The sequence below is a fragment of the Malaclemys terrapin genome, chromosome 7 (assembly GCF_027887155.1).
Source record: "Malaclemys terrapin pileata isolate rMalTer1 chromosome 7, rMalTer1.hap1, whole genome shotgun sequence".
Classification (NCBI taxonomy): domain Eukaryota; kingdom Metazoa; phylum Chordata; order Testudines; family Emydidae; genus Malaclemys; species Malaclemys terrapin.
In genome coordinates this window covers 19,057,443-19,075,786 of record NC_071511.1, presented here as the reverse complement: position 1 = coordinate 19,075,786, position 18,344 = coordinate 19,057,443, and the positions used below count along the sequence as shown (strand labels likewise).

General features: G+C 44.1%; 1 protein-coding gene across 1 annotated transcript in view; it reads left to right on the top strand.

Annotated features, from left to right (window-relative positions):
* The first annotated feature begins 7,798 nt into the window (after window positions 1–7,798).
* Window positions 7,799–18,344, top strand: part of TMCC1 (transmembrane and coiled-coil domain family 1) — a 200,536-nt gene continuing 189,990 nt past the window's right edge. Inside the window, exons 1-2 of the mRNA XM_054035730.1 lie at window positions 7,799–7,888; window positions 14,716–14,976. The gene's annotated coding sequence lies outside the window, so the exon portion shown is untranslated. The remainder of the gene's footprint in view (window positions 7,889–14,715; window positions 14,977–18,344) is intronic.

Sequence of the window (18,344 nt, the reverse complement as noted above, 5' to 3'; positions counted from 1 at the left end):
TTGTTTTTGTAGATACAGACTAACACGGCTACCCCCTGATACTTGATACACTGTTTAAGCACTATTATCTGTTCCAGGTACATCTAAATGCAATCCAGAAGAGACTCCATTCACAAACTCTGATAAATCCTGTTAGGTGATTTTGTATATCCTTGGGTTGTACTATGTTGTGTGTATAGTTCTTATCAGGTCTCTTCCATGCAAAATAAACACTAACTGAGCAGCTAAATGGGATAGCTCAGTGGTTTGAGCATTGGTTTGCTTAACCTAGGGTTGTGAGTTCAATCCTTGAGGGGGCCAATTAGGGAACTGGAATAAAAAAATCTGTCTGGGGATTGGTCCTACTTTGAGCAGGGCGTTGGACTAGATGACCTCCTGAAGTCCCTTCCAACCCTGCTGTTCTATGATTAGTTGCCTGCTAAGGCAAAATTCAGGAACATATCTTCTTTATCACACACACTTCAAAAGCATAGCCAAGAGAACAGACCCCAGACTTCACCAGGACAAAGGAATTTCCCAATCCCCTAAGCATTAGTTCTGTTTTGATGCAGTTCTTGGGGCAGGTCTACACTTAAAACCCCACAGCGGCACTTAAATGAAGACACTACTACACTGATGGGAAAGCTTCTCCCATTGGCATAGTTAATTCACCTCCCCAAGAGATGGTAGCTATGTCAGCAGGAGAAGCCCTCTTGTCAACACAGCGCTGTCTATACTGGGGGTTAGGTTGGCATAACTGCATCGCTCAAGGGTGTGTGGATTTTTCACACCCCCGAACGATGTAGTTATACCAATGTAAGTTTGTAATGCAGACCTGGCCTTGGTTTTTCTGTCAGAGTCATAATATAGATGAGTTAAAGAGGGACCCAAGCTGTGAAGTCAGGGTCACCATCTTGATTTCAAACCCCTCTACTTCCAAAGTTTGGTAGAGTTCAGATCCCCAGGTTTATGCAATGGATTTAATCTCAATTACCATTTCTGGCAATACAGCTGATGCATGTTGGAGCCTTCAAAACCATAGTGCAGCAGCCATCCAGTGCTAGTTTTTATAGTGACTAAAGAACTAAGGTTTGATTTGAATGCAATTTATCAACACATTACATTTAACAGTAGTTCCTGGTTAGGTTACTGATGATAGATTGCAAGTCCCAGTCTCCCATCTACTACTCAGACTCTTCTCAGCAACTTCAGATGTAAAGAAGCACATATAAAAGTCTAGTTAAAAGAAAGGTAGTGAACAGCAGCGAAGTCTGCAGAGGAAAGAAGGAGTGAGGATGGATCCCAACAAGTACAGGGACACTCCTCTTACTGAAGGGCCTGGTTAACAAAGTTACTCCCGTTACCAACTTGCCTTTATCAGGGTGGCCTGATAAAGGTTAAGCAGAATTGTGCTCACTACATTTGTGGATTGCAAGTTAGTTGAATGATTCAACAGCAAAAAGAATAGTTAGTCAGTGAGGTGTTTTCCTCTAGGAAGTCAAGTAAGTAGCAGAAAAGAAAACTTCCCAGCTTTGGACTCAAGCCAGACCCATCACTGGTTGTGCAGACCAGACTTCCAAAGGCATTCTCCCACCTCTGTTTCCCAAGCAGATCCCCTTACAGGGCTTAATTCAATATTGCCTGACACCTTGGACAGTTATTTACACCAGTGCAAGGTGCTACCGAATCAGAATAATCTCTTACATTAATTTTGCCCTGGTATAAATGACTACACAAAGTGCAGGGCAATGGTGAATCAATCCTCCAGCCCATTCTCCTATGCACCTATGTAAGGAGAGGGGGAATCTGGATTTATGTTAACCACTCGATTACCGGAGGCCAGTTCGTGCCCTTGAACTCTTTTACATGCAGGTCTAAAAATCTGAACTGTGCGTGCATGTATGTATGTGTATACACATGAACTGGTGATTTTTCAAAGGTGTTTCCATTGACTTCAGTAGCTCTGAAAATCAGGCCAATAAATTCATATATATATATTATGGGTGTAGTATAAAAAGCTCCATAAAATAGAACATATATGAAATGTCATCCATATATTACTCAAAAATGATTACTAAGTACTGAAGCTAAACATTTAAAATCAATTATACTTATTTATAAATGTACTACTTCTTCACAGACGCTGTTTTTGACCTCTTTTAAAACATAAGTAACTATGCCAAAACATGCAATATGTGATCCCTTTATATAGGGTGTCATAACTATAAAGGGAAGGGTAACAGCTGTCCTGTGTACAGTACTATAAAATCCCTCCTGGCCAGAGGCTCCAAAATCCTTTTCCCTGTAAAGGGTTAAGAAGCTCAGGTAACCTGGCTGGCATCTGACCTAAAGGACCAATAAGGGGACAAGATACTTTCAAATCTTGGGGTGGGGGAAGGCTTTTGTTTGTGTTCTTTGTTTGGTTGTGGGTTCGCTCTCGGGACTGAGAGGGACCAGACATCAATCCAGGTTCTCCACATCTTTCTAAACAAGTCTCTCCTATTTCAAACTTGTAAGTAAATAGCCAGGCAAGGCGTGTTAGTTTTCCTTTGTTTTCTCAACTTGTAAATGTACCTTTTACTAGAGTGTTTATCTTTGTTTGCTGTACTTTGAACCTAAGACTAGAGGGGAGTCCTCTGAGCTCTTTAAGTTTGATTACCCTGTAAGGTTAATTTCCATACTGATTTTACAGAGATGATTTTTACCTTTTTCTTTAATTAAAAACCTTCTTTTTAAGAACCTGATTGATTTTTCCTTGTTTAAGATCCAAGGGGTTTGGATCTTGATTCACCAGGAGTTGGTGGGAGGAAGGAGGGGAATGGTTAATTTCTCCTTGTTTTAGATCCAAGGGGATTGGATCTGTGTTCACCAGGAGTTGGTGGGAGGAAGGAGGGGGCATGGTTAATTTCTCCTTGTTTTAAGATCCAAGGGGTTTGGATCTGTATTCACCAGGGAATTGGTGAAGGTCTCTCAAGGCTATCCAGGGAAGGAAATTAGCTTTGGGATGGTGGCAGCGGATCAGAGCTAAGCTGGTAGTTAAGCTTAGAAGTTTTCATGCAGGCCCCTACATTTGTACCCTAATGTTCAAAGTGGGGATACAGCCTTGACATAGGGTATAGTCATGTTATAATTATTTGCTTGGATGCCTGGTTTGTCATTTTTGCATAATGAATAAAACCACAGATAATCTGGGAGCTTTTGCATTTTTAACAGGGTTATTAGTGATGTTGTTATTCTTATATAAAAAGCCAAACTGATGCCTAGCTGGGGTCTGACATTAATAAGTTAGTGAATGGTTCATTTCTTATGAAATGATAAATACAACCAGAAAAAAAAAATCTTATCTGCTTCTCACCATTTATGTTGTTTGTTTACTTTGTGTATTCCTCTAGTTTTAGGCAATGAAACTGGACCCATCAGTTTTACTCTCTGGTTCTTATGCACAGACACAGGATCCTAGTGTTTGGGATTTCATTGCCAAAGAGAGATGTTTATAGCCCCATAAATAGTTTACACTGATGTTTTAAAACATGATAAAAACATTCTTGTTAATTTCTAAATTTGTAAAAACAATAAAGGAAAACAACAAAATAAAACAAAATCACCTACCTTTTGTCCCTAAGTTACTTGACATTAGCTCTAGATCAGTGGCTCTCAACCTTTCCAGATTACTGTACCCCTTTAAGGAGTCTAATTTGTCTTGCGTACCCCCAAGTTTCACCTTATTTAAAAACTACTTGCTTACAAAATCAGACATAAAAATATAAAATTGTCATAGCACACTATTGCTTACTTTCTCATTTTTACCATATAAATATAAATACTGTACTTACATTTCAGTGTATCGTATATAGAACAGTATAAACAAGTCATTGTGTGAAATTTTAGTTTGTGCTGACTTCACTAGTGCTTTTTATGTTGCGTGTTGTAAAACTAGGCAAATATCTAGATGAGTTGATGTACCCCTTGGAAGACCTCTGCATACCCCCAGGGGTACACGTACCCTGGTTGAGAACCACTTCAAATCCTCATGCAGTACAGAGCAGGGAACCTTAGAGGACTAATCATTTATGAAGAAGCATAAGATGTCTTTTGACTACTGAAACTGGCCACTCCATTCACTGGAGCATTAATGGGGTGCTATTAAAGGGTGAAACACCCACCATAGAATTCTGCTTCCACAGCTCAGCAGTGCTATTGTCAAGGGTGGTTATTAGCTTTAGCGTGCAAGGATCCTCAGATTTTTTTTCTTTCCTGCCTTTAGGTTCTTTTGGCATGTCAAGATCCATGTTCTTGCTGGTCCTCCTGTGACTATAAATTCAGCTGGCAGTGCTTAAATTCAAAATGCAGCTCATGCCACTCTCCACACCCCAACATAGCATAGTCAGAATTCTCTTTTTGCCTCCAGCTATTCTGGCCTGCTGTGCTTTGGTGGGGGGAGGGACAGAGAAAGAAGAGTAGAGGGAGAAATATTGGCCAGCGTAGATTAATACATGTGATTTACGAGGAAATATGAATGTTAACATCAAAAGAGATGGGTATTATTTTTAATGAGTCATTGTATAAATTTCAGACTTTTCCACCATTACTACATTAATTGCATCAGACAAACACAGATCAAGGCCCCTTTTTTCATCAAATCAGCTTCCACAGAAAGGGCTACAACTTCTAAAAATACACAAGCACAGTCACATTGGATAATGTCACAGATCAGCTGAATGTAATTTCTGTTGGGTTCTGATCTGTGGCACTGTCTTGAAACAAATCCACCATGTTGCTTTCGTCTTTTCTAAAAGGTACATTGTTTGATCCGTGTATCCCTCTAATCAGTACATCTTCCTGGTGGGGTCTACTGTACAGCATTAATAATGCTGTTCCCACTGCAGAAGGATCTCACATCACAAGAAGGGGAGTAGAAGCCAAGTACCAGAGCTAAAACACCTAGGGCAAGCTACCGTAGGCCAAATTCATTCACTAGGCCTGATTCTCTATTCCAGATGAGGTGTACTCAACACAAAAATAAAGAAGCAGGGATAAGGCAAAGCTAGCACTAAGGTGTAGTCTTCTGGGCCAGGCTGTGTGGGGCTTGCTTGGCCCCTGATGGAAATCAGACTACATAATTTATTTGCCCAGGCTCCCCATTTCCTCCTAGGGAACCTTAGGGTTGCTGGCTGCTCTGGTGGCGGCTGTCCCATCCCCAGCTCCCAGCATCGCCACCACTAACCATCCAGCCCTACTGCACATCCTTAGCACACACATCAGCTTCAGATCTGCGATTGATCAGCCATTAACACCTTCCAGCATAACAATATGATCCAGGAAGCAGTAATGCAAGTGATTGGGCTACAGACAAGGATTTTGTGGGTCTTCTGTTTTCCAGCTTGATTAGTGCTTACATCGAGCAGTTACGGCCTTACAGAAACCCACAAAATAGATGGGTTATGCACTACACCTTTGAGCACACTGTCCATTTACTGGAGAGCACAGTACTTGATGTTATTTTCTCCTGTATCTGCTGCCTCTTATTCTTCCTTCTCTTCCAAATATAACACCCATCTCATCTAAAAGGAGGCTGTCCAGAGAGCGGATGGTTCACTGTATTTCAGGGTCTGCCCTCAGCTGCCTAAATCAAGATCTTCAGCCTAGCTGGACCCGGGCAGCAGAGACAAGAGATAGCCATTGAACTGTTTCAATGTGTGTAGCACACAGCACTCTACGCCCATTCTTGTAGTCAGGAATGGCTCGAGGTCTTCCAGGACTCAATGTAAACTGCCATATATACCCTCCTCCCCCCGCAAAAGCATAAAAATCATGCTGGTAGGCACTTCGGGTTAACGTTGAAGATCTTATCCCCAGTCCGCCCAAAAATAGTGCAGACTAACCCCTGTCACTTCTGGGTTATCTTGAATAAAGATTGAAACCACATGTGCCTGTGTGTGTTCCCTATTCCTATCTGTGTCACCCCTCCAGAAAAGCTTCAACTGATTTAAATCTTACTTCTGCTAAGGTGCCTGGGAGTATTGGAGTCATTTGCAGCTGCAGGAGTTGATGATGCTCTGGGTAGGGTTGACAAGTGTCCAGTTTTCGACCAGAACACCTGGTTGAAAGGGGATCCTGGCAGCTCCGGTCAGCACCACTGACCAGGTCATTAGAAGTCCAGTTGGCGTGGGGCTGGCAGGCTCCCTACCTGGCTCTGCGCAGCTCCCTGGAAACGGCCGGAAAATTCCTGCAGTCTCTTCGGTGGATGGATGTCAAGGGGGGCTCCGCCCGCTGCTCCCACCCAGAGCACTGGCTCCGCAGCCCCAGCGCCTGTGGGTGGAGGCAGTGCGCAGAGCCACCTGTCCGCCCCTGCACCTAAGAGCCGAGGGACATGTTGCCACTTCCAGGGAGCTGACTGAGGTAAGCGCCACCCGGATCCTGCACCCCTCACCATCTCCTGCCCCAGCCTGGAGCCGCCTCCTGTATCCCAAACCCCTCATAGAATCATAGAAGATTAGGGTTGTAAAAGACCTCAGGAGGTCATCTAGTCCAACCCCCTGCTCAAAGCAGGACCAACATCAACTAAATCATCCCAGCCAGGGCTTTGTCAAGCCGGGCCTTAAAAACCTCTAAGGATGGAGATTCCACCATCTCCCTAGGTAACCCATTCCAGTGCTTTACCACACTCCTAGTGAAATAGTGTTTCCTAATATCCAAACTAGACCTCCCGCACTGCAACTTGAGACCATTGCTCCTTGTTCTGTCATCTGCCACCATTGAGAACAGCCTAGCTCCATCCCCTTTGGAACCGCCTTCAGGTAGTTGAAGACTGCTATCAAATCCCCCCTCACTCTTCTGCAGACGTCTCTTCTCTCAGCCTCTCCCCCCGCCCCCTAATCATTTTTGTTGCCCTCTGCTGGACTCTTTCCAATTTGTCCACATCCTTTCTATAGTGGGGGACCCCAAACTGGCCGCAATACTCCAGATGTGCCCTCACCAGTGCCAACTAGAAGGGAATAATCACTTCTCTTGATCTGCTGGCAATGCTCCTACTAATGCTACAAAATGCGGCCCCCCCAAACCGCCTAGGTTGCCTAAATGGAAGCGCCGGCCCTGATTGGCTGCCAACTAGACATCGAACCGTTGAACACTACCTGCTGAGCCCAATGATCTAGCTAGCTTTCTATCAACCTTATCGTCCATTCATCCAATCCATACTTTTTTAATTTGCTGGCGAGAATACTGTGGCTCCGCAGTATCATCCCTGGCCCCACCACAGAGCCTGCACCCCCAGCTGGAGCCCTCACTGCCGCCCACACCCTAACTCCCTGCCCCAGCGCGGTGACAATGTGGGAATGAGAGTCGGGGAGAGCGAGCAACAGAGGGCGGGGGGCATGCAGTGAGTGGGGGGCATGGCCTCGGAGAAGGGGCGGGGAAAGGATGTTTGGTTCTGTGCAATTAGACAGTGGGCAACCTTAGCTCTGGGCTTGTCCTGGTTGTAGGTTTTAGTCCTTGGCTTCTGTGTGCAATGGCAAATGATGCCGAAAAACCTTTGACACCTGATAAATGTGCCTGTATGAAACTAATACCCCTCCTCATTCAGTCAGGTAGGGCCAAGTTAGCCCCTGGTAACTCCCCTAAACCCAAATCTCTGTTTCAGCTAAAAAAGGGGGGTCTCAAAACGCGGTTCCCACGAGGGGCGGGGCTTGCGCTGATTTGGGGAGAGGGCTCCGCCCACTGCCGAGGGGCGTGTCCTAAGCTGGCGCAGCCCCCTGACATCACAGTGCGTGGCCTATCTCGTTGCCTGCGTGGTGACGTGGGGCGTTGCAGTGGGGCGGGACGGTTGGTGGTGGCGGCGCCGGGAGCCGGGGATGGGGCAGCCGCCGCCAGAGCAGCCGGGGACCGGGTGTCGCTTCCCGCCCCTAAGCCGGTAAGTGGCCCCTTCCCGCCTCCAGCTGCAGGGGCTTTGTCTTCCCGTGCGCCCCGGGGCCCGAGCTCCCCTCCCGTCCCCCCCCCCGCTCCCCCGGGGCCCTTCCACCCCCCCCCCCAGGGGCCCGAGCTCCCCTCCCGCCCCCCCCCGCTCCCCCGGGGCCCTCCCGCCCCCCAGGGGCCCGAGCTCCCCTCCCGTCCCCCCCCCCGCTCCCCCGGGGCCCTTCCACCCCCCCCCCAGGGGCCCGAGCTCCCCTCCCGTCCCCACTGCTCCCACGGGACCCGCCCGAGCTCCCCTCCCAGCTCCCCCGGGGCCCTCCCCCCCTCCCGAGGCACTTACATCTTCCCCCGGGCCTGAGCTCCCCTCAGTTCCCCCGTGTTCCACTTGTTCCCCGGGGCCTGAGCTCCCCTTCCGTCCCGTCCCCCCTCTCCCCTTCTGTCCCCTCTGGGCCTGAGCTCTCCTCTATTCCCTCCTACCACCCTGGGGCACTTACATTACCCCCAGGGCCCGAGCTTCTCTCCATTCCCGCCTGCTCCACTTCTTCCCCGGAGCCTGGAGTCCCCCTCCTCTCTCTGTTACCAGAATCCCTCTGCCCTTCCTCCTCCCCAGGGCTGAGTTCACACATTTCTCTTCCTTTTTGGGGTTGATTCCACTTTTCTCTTCTCGGGGTGTTTGTGAGTCCTTTCCTGGAGGTCACTAATCCCCTTTCCAGCTGGTTGTGTTCCTAGCCTCCACCCTTGCTTGGCCCTAAGGGTCTCTGGTCTCATTGCCCCAAAATAAAGTGTCTGCTCTGAATTGGAGTTGGGGGCAGGGAGTGGGAGAGGAACAAGCCTCCCATCCAGTTGGAGGAGGGGGAGGATGTCTGGGGGGAAAAGTAGTGGGTCAAAGGGAGGGAGCAACCTCTGTTTTTTTTTTTTTTGGGGGGGGGAGGATGTGCCCCCTCAGCATTATTGATCAGTTCCTGGAATAGTTTAAAATCACTGCCTTTTCTCCCTTAAATCTGTTGTTCACACTGGCTCTTCTAATCCTATCCCACTGTGTTTCCTGCCACTGGAAACAGCTTCTCTACTTTTTGCTTTCCAGGGTGGAATAACCATAGCGAGAATGGAACACTTTAAATGGGCAGAGGGGAAAAATGGGACTGTGCAAGGTTGTTTTGTTGTTAAAACATCGGCCGAGACTGTTTGTATCATCAAATTTCAGCATAAACATGCTGGGCAGCGACTTTCTTGTTTGAGTCATCTCCTTTTTTGGGAGGGGTTGTTTAAAAAAAAAAAAAAAATCTGTGCTTGACACCTTTATGTTTTGAAGCTGTCTTGATTTAGCAATGAACGGAGTGAATAAGGCTGGGGGAGTAGGAGGAGAACTGTGAGTCAGACACTTGTGTAGGTGCATCTAAGGAAAAGCAAGGGCTCCTTATACTTTACGGTGCATTATGGATGCGGTTCAGAGAGTGGAAGTAATTGGTGGGGACAGTGTTTGTGAGCTCCAGCTTCTCTAGCTAATAGTTGAAAAGTAGTGACATGTGTGTTGAACTGGGCTTTGCTATGCCTCTGTGAAAGATGCTGTTTAAATCTACAGGAAATTTGAATACTTTGTAGGCGTTCAGTGCCAATGATGATGCTGTGGTATCTTCAGATATTGTAGCAGTGACACTTCTGCAAATGCCCAGGTAACATGTTTTAGTTATTTGGCTTTTTTCCAGCTTCACGACAATTTCTGATTTCACTGTTTTTAGTAAGGGCTAGTCTACTGTGGGCAGTGCTTTAATGTGGCTTGTGTAGTCGTGGCAGACTCTCCCAGCAGTCTTTTTTTTTAAAAAAAACCCACCTCCACGAGTGTGCTCCCAGTGCTGGTGCACTGTCTACACTAGCACTTTACAGGGCTGAAACTTGCTGTGCTCGGGGGGTGTTTTTTCACACCCCTGAGCGAGAAAGTTGCAGCGCTGTAAAGTGCCAGTGTAGACCACCCCTAATTAAATGCTACATGCCAGGATGTCCATTCTCCCTCCCCCCCCATTTAACTATATTTCTTGTATAAGAAGTTGAGTACTAAATGAAGTCTCACTTAATATATTGACAGTCATCAAGGAATTTAAAAAATGGGCTGTAATTGTTTTAAAAATCACTTTCAGGGACGGGATCAAGCATGAAAGGCAGTTGTTTCAGAACACTGAGTGTATAAAGATGTTAGGGTTAGAATAGGCTGTTGGCAGCTTTAACTATTGAGTGTAGCTGTAATAACTCATGTAATACCATGATGTATCAAGTGTTTTCTGACAGATATAAAGACAAGGTTCCTGCTTCAGAGAGTTTACGATTCCATAGTCAAAACAAAACATGGGAGCAACAGATCATATGTAGTAGGTTGAGGTATCATTGGCACTGACAGGCAGCAAAGGGAGGATTTGAACTTGGGGAGATTTGGCGTAGGAGAGGCTGCATGATGGACAGGAAGTAGAAGGCTGTTGCACATATAGGGTGACCGCATGAGTGAAGATGTGAAAACAAAGGTTGAAGCAGATGAAGGGGGAAGCAGAGAAGGTTAGGAGAAATGCAGGAGAGGAGAGTAACACTCTACCGGGAATTGAAATATCTGCTTGTTTTGGTAAGTGTGCTGCACATACAGAAGGTTAAACCAGCCATTTCAACAGAATGTACGTTTTAAAAACCTATTTGTAGCTCTTTCAGTTTCTATAACACTCTGAAAGGGAACGACATTTCCCCCCCCCCCCCAACCAGGTCTCAAGCTGCTTTAGAGTGCATTAGCAAGGTTCAAGATGGTCACAGTTGAGGAGACAGGGAAATTGATACTCATCTCTATCTCACTTTGAGGCAGCTTTGAATAGCAGGGGGACATAAAAGGAGGTTAACATAAGTTAGGTAGTAGAGACCGTCCCATCGCACAGAGCTGCAGCAGGGGCATAGAAGTGTCCACTTCTCCTTTGGAAAGGTTACGAGGGTGATGGAGGAGCAAATCAGCAGAAACCTTCTACCTTTGCTGTAGCTACCCAACTGATGCTGAATGATCCTCCTTTTTATTAGTCTGAGGATGGAGTGGGGACTTCCAGTTTATATTGGACACCTACTGACCAGTGGTTGATATGACCTGGTAGGAATCCCAGTGCCTCTCTTTTGCTGTGGCATAGTCAAATGTAAATGTTTGTTCTCTTGCTGGGGTGTTTCTGTTGCTCCCCCGGGGTAGTAGGGTTAGTCCCCTAATGGACATCTTTTTATCCCATCATACAGTTTTGTTTCTGAGCACCTCCTAATTTAATTACTGTAGTTCACTGAGCCAATATAATCTAGAAGTGACAAATACATGGAAACAGGTGGAAGACGATCGTTTTTGTCACTGATGCTACCTGACTGACTAGGCTTGGTGATGAGTCAAACAGGACTCCAAGACTTCACACTACTTTAATAATAAGTAAAAGAGTGTAAAGTTTCCTATGGCAGTGATGGCTGTACATCCTTCAGGCTATACGTGCTATGTTAATTGTAACTCTTTTCAGCTGGAAAATTAGACACTATATATAGAGAGAGAGAGAGATTCAAACACTAGCATACTTGCTAAAAACTAGTTAGTCATACATATTTCAATGCTTCATGTTTCAGATCTACAATAGGCATGAGTGAATCTGAACTAAGTGTAGTACTTGTTGGATCCTAAGTTACAACTTATGTAGGCTGTAGTAGTGCCAAAAATGTGCTGGAAATTTTCCAAACAGTGGAAAACAAATTCTGAGAGAATTGTTGCATGCTATGCAATGTTTACAAATGGGTTAACTGTACTGCTTTGGCTGTCTGTTTCTGAAATTTACATTGTGATTGAGCTTCCTGTTGAAGTGTTCACACTTAAGTAGTTGAACTTGGTGTTAGTATCTTGCTGTGATCACTTACAGAGATAGTGGTTATTAGGTAAGTCACTGCTGAAAATTGAGTTGAAAAGTAAAACTGATCAGCTTCCCTGTCCACCCAACCCCTGTGCATCTGGACCACCCCTGCACCCAGACCACCCCGCTGAGCTCACCCCTTACATCCAGAGCCCCCCTGCATGTGGACCTTCCTGCCAAGCCTCACTCTCCCTACATCCAGACCCCGGCTGAGCCACTCCACTCTGCATCCAGACCCTCACACTTGCACCCAGACCACCCCCTGCTGAGCCCCCTCACTCCCTGCATCCGGAACCTCCGTGCACCCAGATCCCCCTGCAGAGCCCCACCTCCTGCATCTGGACTTCCACCCCTGCACCCAGATCACTCCCTGCTGAACCCCCCCCCCAACTTGAACCCTCAACCCATTGAGCCACAACCTGTGCATCCAGAGCCCCTGCATTCAGATCCCCACCCTTGCACCCAGACCACCCCCTGCTCAACTCCCTGCAATGGAACCCCCACCCGCTCCTACAGCTGGACCACCCCGATGAGCCCTTGGACTCCCACACCACTGAGCCCCAACCAGCTACACCTGGAACCCATCCCACCAAACCCCACTCTCCCTTGCTTCATGAAACTAATTTTACCCCCATCCTCTAACTTCAAGCTTTCCCTTATTCTTTACCACAGTGAAACTTGTTAGAAATGCCCTATTTCACATACCTTTGCAGATTCACACACATGAGTTAAATGAGTATTTGTTATAAACCCAAGATTTAGTGGCTGGTAAATCAGCTGTTAGTTTAAAGTTGAAAGTTACTGTAAAAGTTGGCAGCCTGGGGACACTGATTTTCCAACATAATCCAAAATAAGCTTCTGTGTCAAGTCTATGGTCTAAATGCTTTGTTTAGTATTAAGAAAAATAATCTAACAGTTTAAAAAAAACTGGACATTGTCTCTGTACTACAAATCTGTTCAACAAAAAATTGATTAAGAATTTTTAATGCTCAGACTTAATCCTCTGGTCAGGTAGATTAAAATGATAGGTCAGCAACTTCTACAAAAAGGATACAGCCAAAGTCTTTCCTGCTTTAGAAAGAAATTTATGATATCACCAAGCAGTGTGTAATAACTCTGAGTATTCTTCTTGAGTTATTTTCCTTTAACATGCTGCTAGGAGAAAATAAAACAAAACCCAAGGAGATACCTAGATACAGAAATTTGTAAAAAATCTATGCTTCAAAGCAAATAAATTCAGTAACAAGGCTGAAATTCTTGATTACTTGTGTGTTATGGCATCATATGCTGAGTCTCAGGTCATATCCATGCCGGGACTGACTTCCATTGTTTACCGTTTCACTCAGCAGTATGGACAGTGATTATTTTATCATGTAGTAGGCTATTCCTTAGCATGTAATGAGGCTTTTTATAGTATGATTCTGAGGGATTGTATGGAATGGCTTAGATGGCTGCCCAAGAGACTGGATCCCTGTTTATCTGCGCTCAATCCTTTAGACATGAAGGAGGATGCTTTTAAAACAATTTTTAGAGTGGTAGCCATGTTAGTCTGTATCAGCAAAAACGAGGAGTCCTTGTGGCACCTTCGAGACTAACGAATTTATTTGGGCATAAGCTTTCGTGGGCTAGCACCCACTTCAAACAGTGCAGGAAGCTTATCTGTATGTCTGCTTAATGGAAATTATAAGCTGAATCTCCCCCTTTCAGGATAACTTTACATTGTTTCAGGTAGATTGTAAATGAGTTTTCTAAAGGGGATTAATTTTCCCAAAGTAAAATATTTCATCCTATATCTGCTAAATCCTCCGGAATATGAACTGAAGCAGTGCTGTTTGAGTTGGCACACAGTTCAGTGCCCAAATTGCTTGTTCATAGCTTTGTCAAGCCTCAATGATCTGAAACTGACAAATCTCTGGTCATTTTCATGGCTGCTGTCCAGAACCCTGAGGGCAGCAGTGAAAAATAAGTCTCCAGTTTCAGTCTGCTGGTGTTTGGCAAAGCTGATCAGAAGCAGATACGCAGGCTATTCAAAGGGGGAGAGACTCCATAAATGGAGATGACAGGAGAAGGATAGGGGGGACACCCCAACAACTAGAAGCCACTGGTGTGGTGAGAGGATGGGGTAAAAGATAGAATAGTCTCCCAACAGTGGTGTGAAGGGAGTCTTGAAATGTATCAAACTGGAAAAGATTAAATCCTTAAGCAGAGTTGATGGCAGTATGCTAGTAGGAGTCCAGACAGCTTAGGTTGGGGACTAAGGGTTGGGCTTTTCGCCAGGGTCTCATAAGCATGGATGAAAGACAAGACACTTTCTTTCTCCTTATTGGGATCTTACAGGTTTCTGATAAAACTTTCAAATCCGTAAATGGGGGGAGGGAGAGGAAAAACAAGTTGTTCTTACAGGGCAGTCTGATCTGATCTTTCACTTATAATTTACTATTTAGGACCAGATTTAAAAAAAAAAAAAAATAGGTGCACAAGCAGTTACCACAATTGCATTTGCAAGCAGTGTAATTCTGTGTATTTATCCACATGCAATTATGAAAATTTTGGGTCTTGGATTCCTTGCAGCACTTTTTACATGTCCATGAAACAAGGTACTTTGTGCTATGATGGCAATACAGTCCATAATAGTCACAAATTCTTGAGGTTTAAAGAACTTGTATTCTTCACTCCCTACTTCACCGTCTCTACATTGTTAGCTCAAAGTGGCTGGCATGGGTGTTAATTTTAATAGCTCCTTTTCCTACCTTTGATTTCAAATGTGTTGTTGCTTAACAAGGCATTGACACTTATGTCAAATGCTCAGTGTTCCAAGTAATAGTTAATTTTCTTTCCTCTGCATCAGACTTTGTTTGACTTAGCAGACCATGAGTATATGTCTGTGAAACAGCAGCAATCCGCTATTAATGACTTTTCTGTTTCTTGCTAGGCTTGTTAATTCCAGCAGGTCTTATTCCTGTGCAAAGAAGCATTTTTGTCAAGGTTTGCTCTGAAACTGACCTAAAGTACTAACTACAGCTGTCTACAAATCTAGAAGACAAATCACACCCACACCTCAGACTGTATCCTATTTCCTATGGAATTGATCTCCAATTTCTTTTTAAAATGAAACTTTTTTGAAGATTTTTGGATTATAACTGCGAGCACTTCTATGCAAGAAAAGAAGAGCTAGTGTGGTTATTTGTTGGAGGTATGTATGCTTCTTAGCATCATTTATTTAAAAAAAGAAAGACAGTGTAAGTCCTAAATAATGCATTTTTTAAAAAAAGTGGGAAATAAAACAATGGCACTTGGTTACTAGAGACAGGAACTGGTGGTGTTACCTTGCAGTGTAGGCAGTGAAACACAATTTCAGTTGCCCAGGAGTTTGAAAGTAAAGAAGCCATATAGTAAATTGTTATATAGCTGAACAGAAAGCAAACTCTTGAAACCTGGGCTCCCCCTTGCTGTAGTTAAGCAATATTTTTATTTGTGTAGTGAAGGAAAATCAAACTAGAAAGAAAATATGATCTGACAGGTTTTTTTTCTTTCCTTGGGAAAAAGAACCCTTGATATGCAGTTCTTAAATACATATTGCTAAAATATAAAGAACTTTGTAGAATAAATTGGTTGAATATGCACATGTGCACTGATGCATTACTGGCACCAGAATATCAGAATTGCATTATATGTAAGATGACCTCATTTGAACCTACTGTAGGATTCTTCTGAAGGTTTCTTTCAAAAAAGCAAGTTATTTATTTTGTAACCGGTGTCTTTTATCCACACACTTTCACTCCTTTAAGTAACAGTGATTTAGAATGTTTATAGAGCTTTTAATTTTCAGTGTTGTATTAACATAGCTAATTTCTCAATGCTTCTCTAAGGCAGATGGTGTTTTCCCCATTTTATAGAGAAGACACAGGCATAGAGATGAAAAGTCTTGTCCAAAATCAGAAGGTGTCTGTATTAATGGTGACTAGAACTGGGGGATACCTGATTCATATTCCTTGTGCTAATACCTTGTCTGCTTGTCAACCATTGAGTCAGAAACAAAATGAAAATACTTTCTGTTTCATCCCAAGATCTCAAAGTGCTTTACAAACATTACTAATCTTCACAGCACCCCTTTAAGAGATAGGTAAATATTATTCTCATCTTACAGAATTCAACAGGCTCAGAAAAGTAGTAACTTGCTCAAGGTCACAAGTCCACCACAGCCAGGACTCCCTGTCATGTGTGAGCTACAAGACCATCCTCCACATATAACATAATGGGAACGGGAAAAGAGACTTGATTGTCCCATGAAAATGCCTCAGTGCTTGGGGGCTAGAGAGCAGTCAGCAGTGTACCTGACTCTTTTTTGCCTTCCAATTCTATTTAGCTGAGTCGTTTTCTTATATTAAGAAACAAAGAACCTGAAATATATTAATTCCATCCGTTAGGTTTGTATCTTCAGGCCTGGAGGAATCACTACGTGTACAATATTACCTGAAATGATACTGTCTTTTCTCCTTATGAATCTTTATAAATACTGCCATCTCTCTCCATTTTAGACTTCCATGTTGACATCCACTGGCAGTGGCAGGCAGAAAATCTACTTCCACCTCACTATGGTGGAATTTAGCCAAAGCAGGTCATTGTTCTAGAAGAGTGTGATGGTTCAGCCTCCTTTATTTGGAGGAGAGGGGGGGCGAGAGGAAGAGAAGGAAAGGCCTTTTGAAGGTTGGTGTGTAACTGAAATACACAACATGCTACATGACCTAGATCATTTTTACACTAATTTAATACGTAATACGGAGCATACTTAACATCCTGAAATTCAAATGGTGGCAGAGGCAGACTAAAAGCAGGAAATTTAAAATGCTGTGGGGATTAATTTCTCTAGCATAGCAGCATTGCTTAGAGTAGGGGACTGGTAGTCAGTAAGGAGACCTGACTTCTGTTCCCATTTCTGAGAGATGAGTTTATTTAAGTGTGTAATTTGTAGCAGAAAAGCAAGAACTCATCATTGTGTGCAGATGAACATTGTTTTTAACTAGGAAAATAACACACATCTATAATAGTAACTAGACAAGTTTGTTAAAAGAAAGATACTGACGTGGTATTAACCACCTGCAGAAATTACAGACATTACAAGGAGATTGCCTTAAAGGCTGGATAGTCTTTTCTAGTTATTCAAAACTTGCATTCCAGTTACAGGGCATTGAAGTGTGGTGAAACGAGTGACGTATCGACACACATTCACATCTTGTGACACCCATTCACATGATTAAAATCAGTCTGAATGTCTGTTGGTTTATGAAAACACTACTAGGATATAAATCCAGCATTCACTGGTTATGTGAACTAATTTGGTCTTTTTTCATTGTAGTCTATTTATTAGTTTGAGTTTCTTTTCACTAGTTTAGATGGCCATGATCATTTCAAGAACACATCAAGAACAGCTGCTCCCAAACCAGAATATATGTACGTGCAACCGGTGAGTGAGATTTCTGATCTCCTCCAGGTATGGTGGCTTAGAATGCCCACAATAAGAGTTTTAGACCTTTGGATTAATGGATAACTCCTATCTGGAGTTTCAAAGCACCTTACAAACATTAAGATGCAGCATCTTTGGAAATAGGTAAATATTTGTGTAAAAACAGGAAAAGTGAGGGAAGAATGGTTGTGGCTGTCAAAGATTACACAGCGGGGCTAAGGTGGAAATGTGATTAAAACCCTGGTCCTGACTCACAGGCCTTTGTTTTAACAACTAGAGAACACTGTGTCAGACAGGCAGATTGAGGGGGGAAAACATCCTTTTTTTTTTCAAAATACAAAGATGGTTTACTGCCTAAACAGCAAGTAGAAGAACAGGAGTACTTGTGGCACCTTAGAGACTAACAAATTTATTAGAGCATAAGCTTTCGTGGACTACAGCCCACTTCTTCGGATGCGGATACAGACTAACACGGCTGCTACTCTGAAATCTGTAAACAGCAAGTGCTTCTCTAGGAACATAGTATGTGTATTAAGTCAGCTGGCATGTTTTAGGACTCTTCTAGGGTTAACTGTTGTCTTTGAAAGATAAAATAACTACAGACATGCTAGATGAAGTGTGCATGTTTCAGTGAGGTGAAGATTCTGTCTGTTTTTTTTTAGTTGGGTTTGCTGAAGGTGCAAGGGCAGGTGCAAACTTTCATCCAGAGAAAGAGTTCTTGGTGATGGATAGTTTAGTGAATGAGTTGCCACCTCAAGCATTTCTCATGTTGATGACCTTTCATCCCTCTTCCCTTCCCTACCCCGCCGCCCCATCCCCCCCCGCCCCGCAACGGCTCTGCTTCAGCTGCAGGCTGGCTTCATATGGGGACGCAAACACTGCATTGACTCTGGGTTAGCTTTGGCCAGTTTGACTTTTTGAAGTTTTACAGGTGCTGGGAGAATACTGGCTGTGACCTGTGGACTGGATCTGTATGCCCTAGGCTTGTAGAATTTGAGAGGAAATAATCAATGCTCCTCTAAGGGAAGGGCTAGGTGCCAGTGTCTGTCAAATGAGTGGTTGTTAGGCCCTTGATCAAGAAACACCCTAGATCAGGG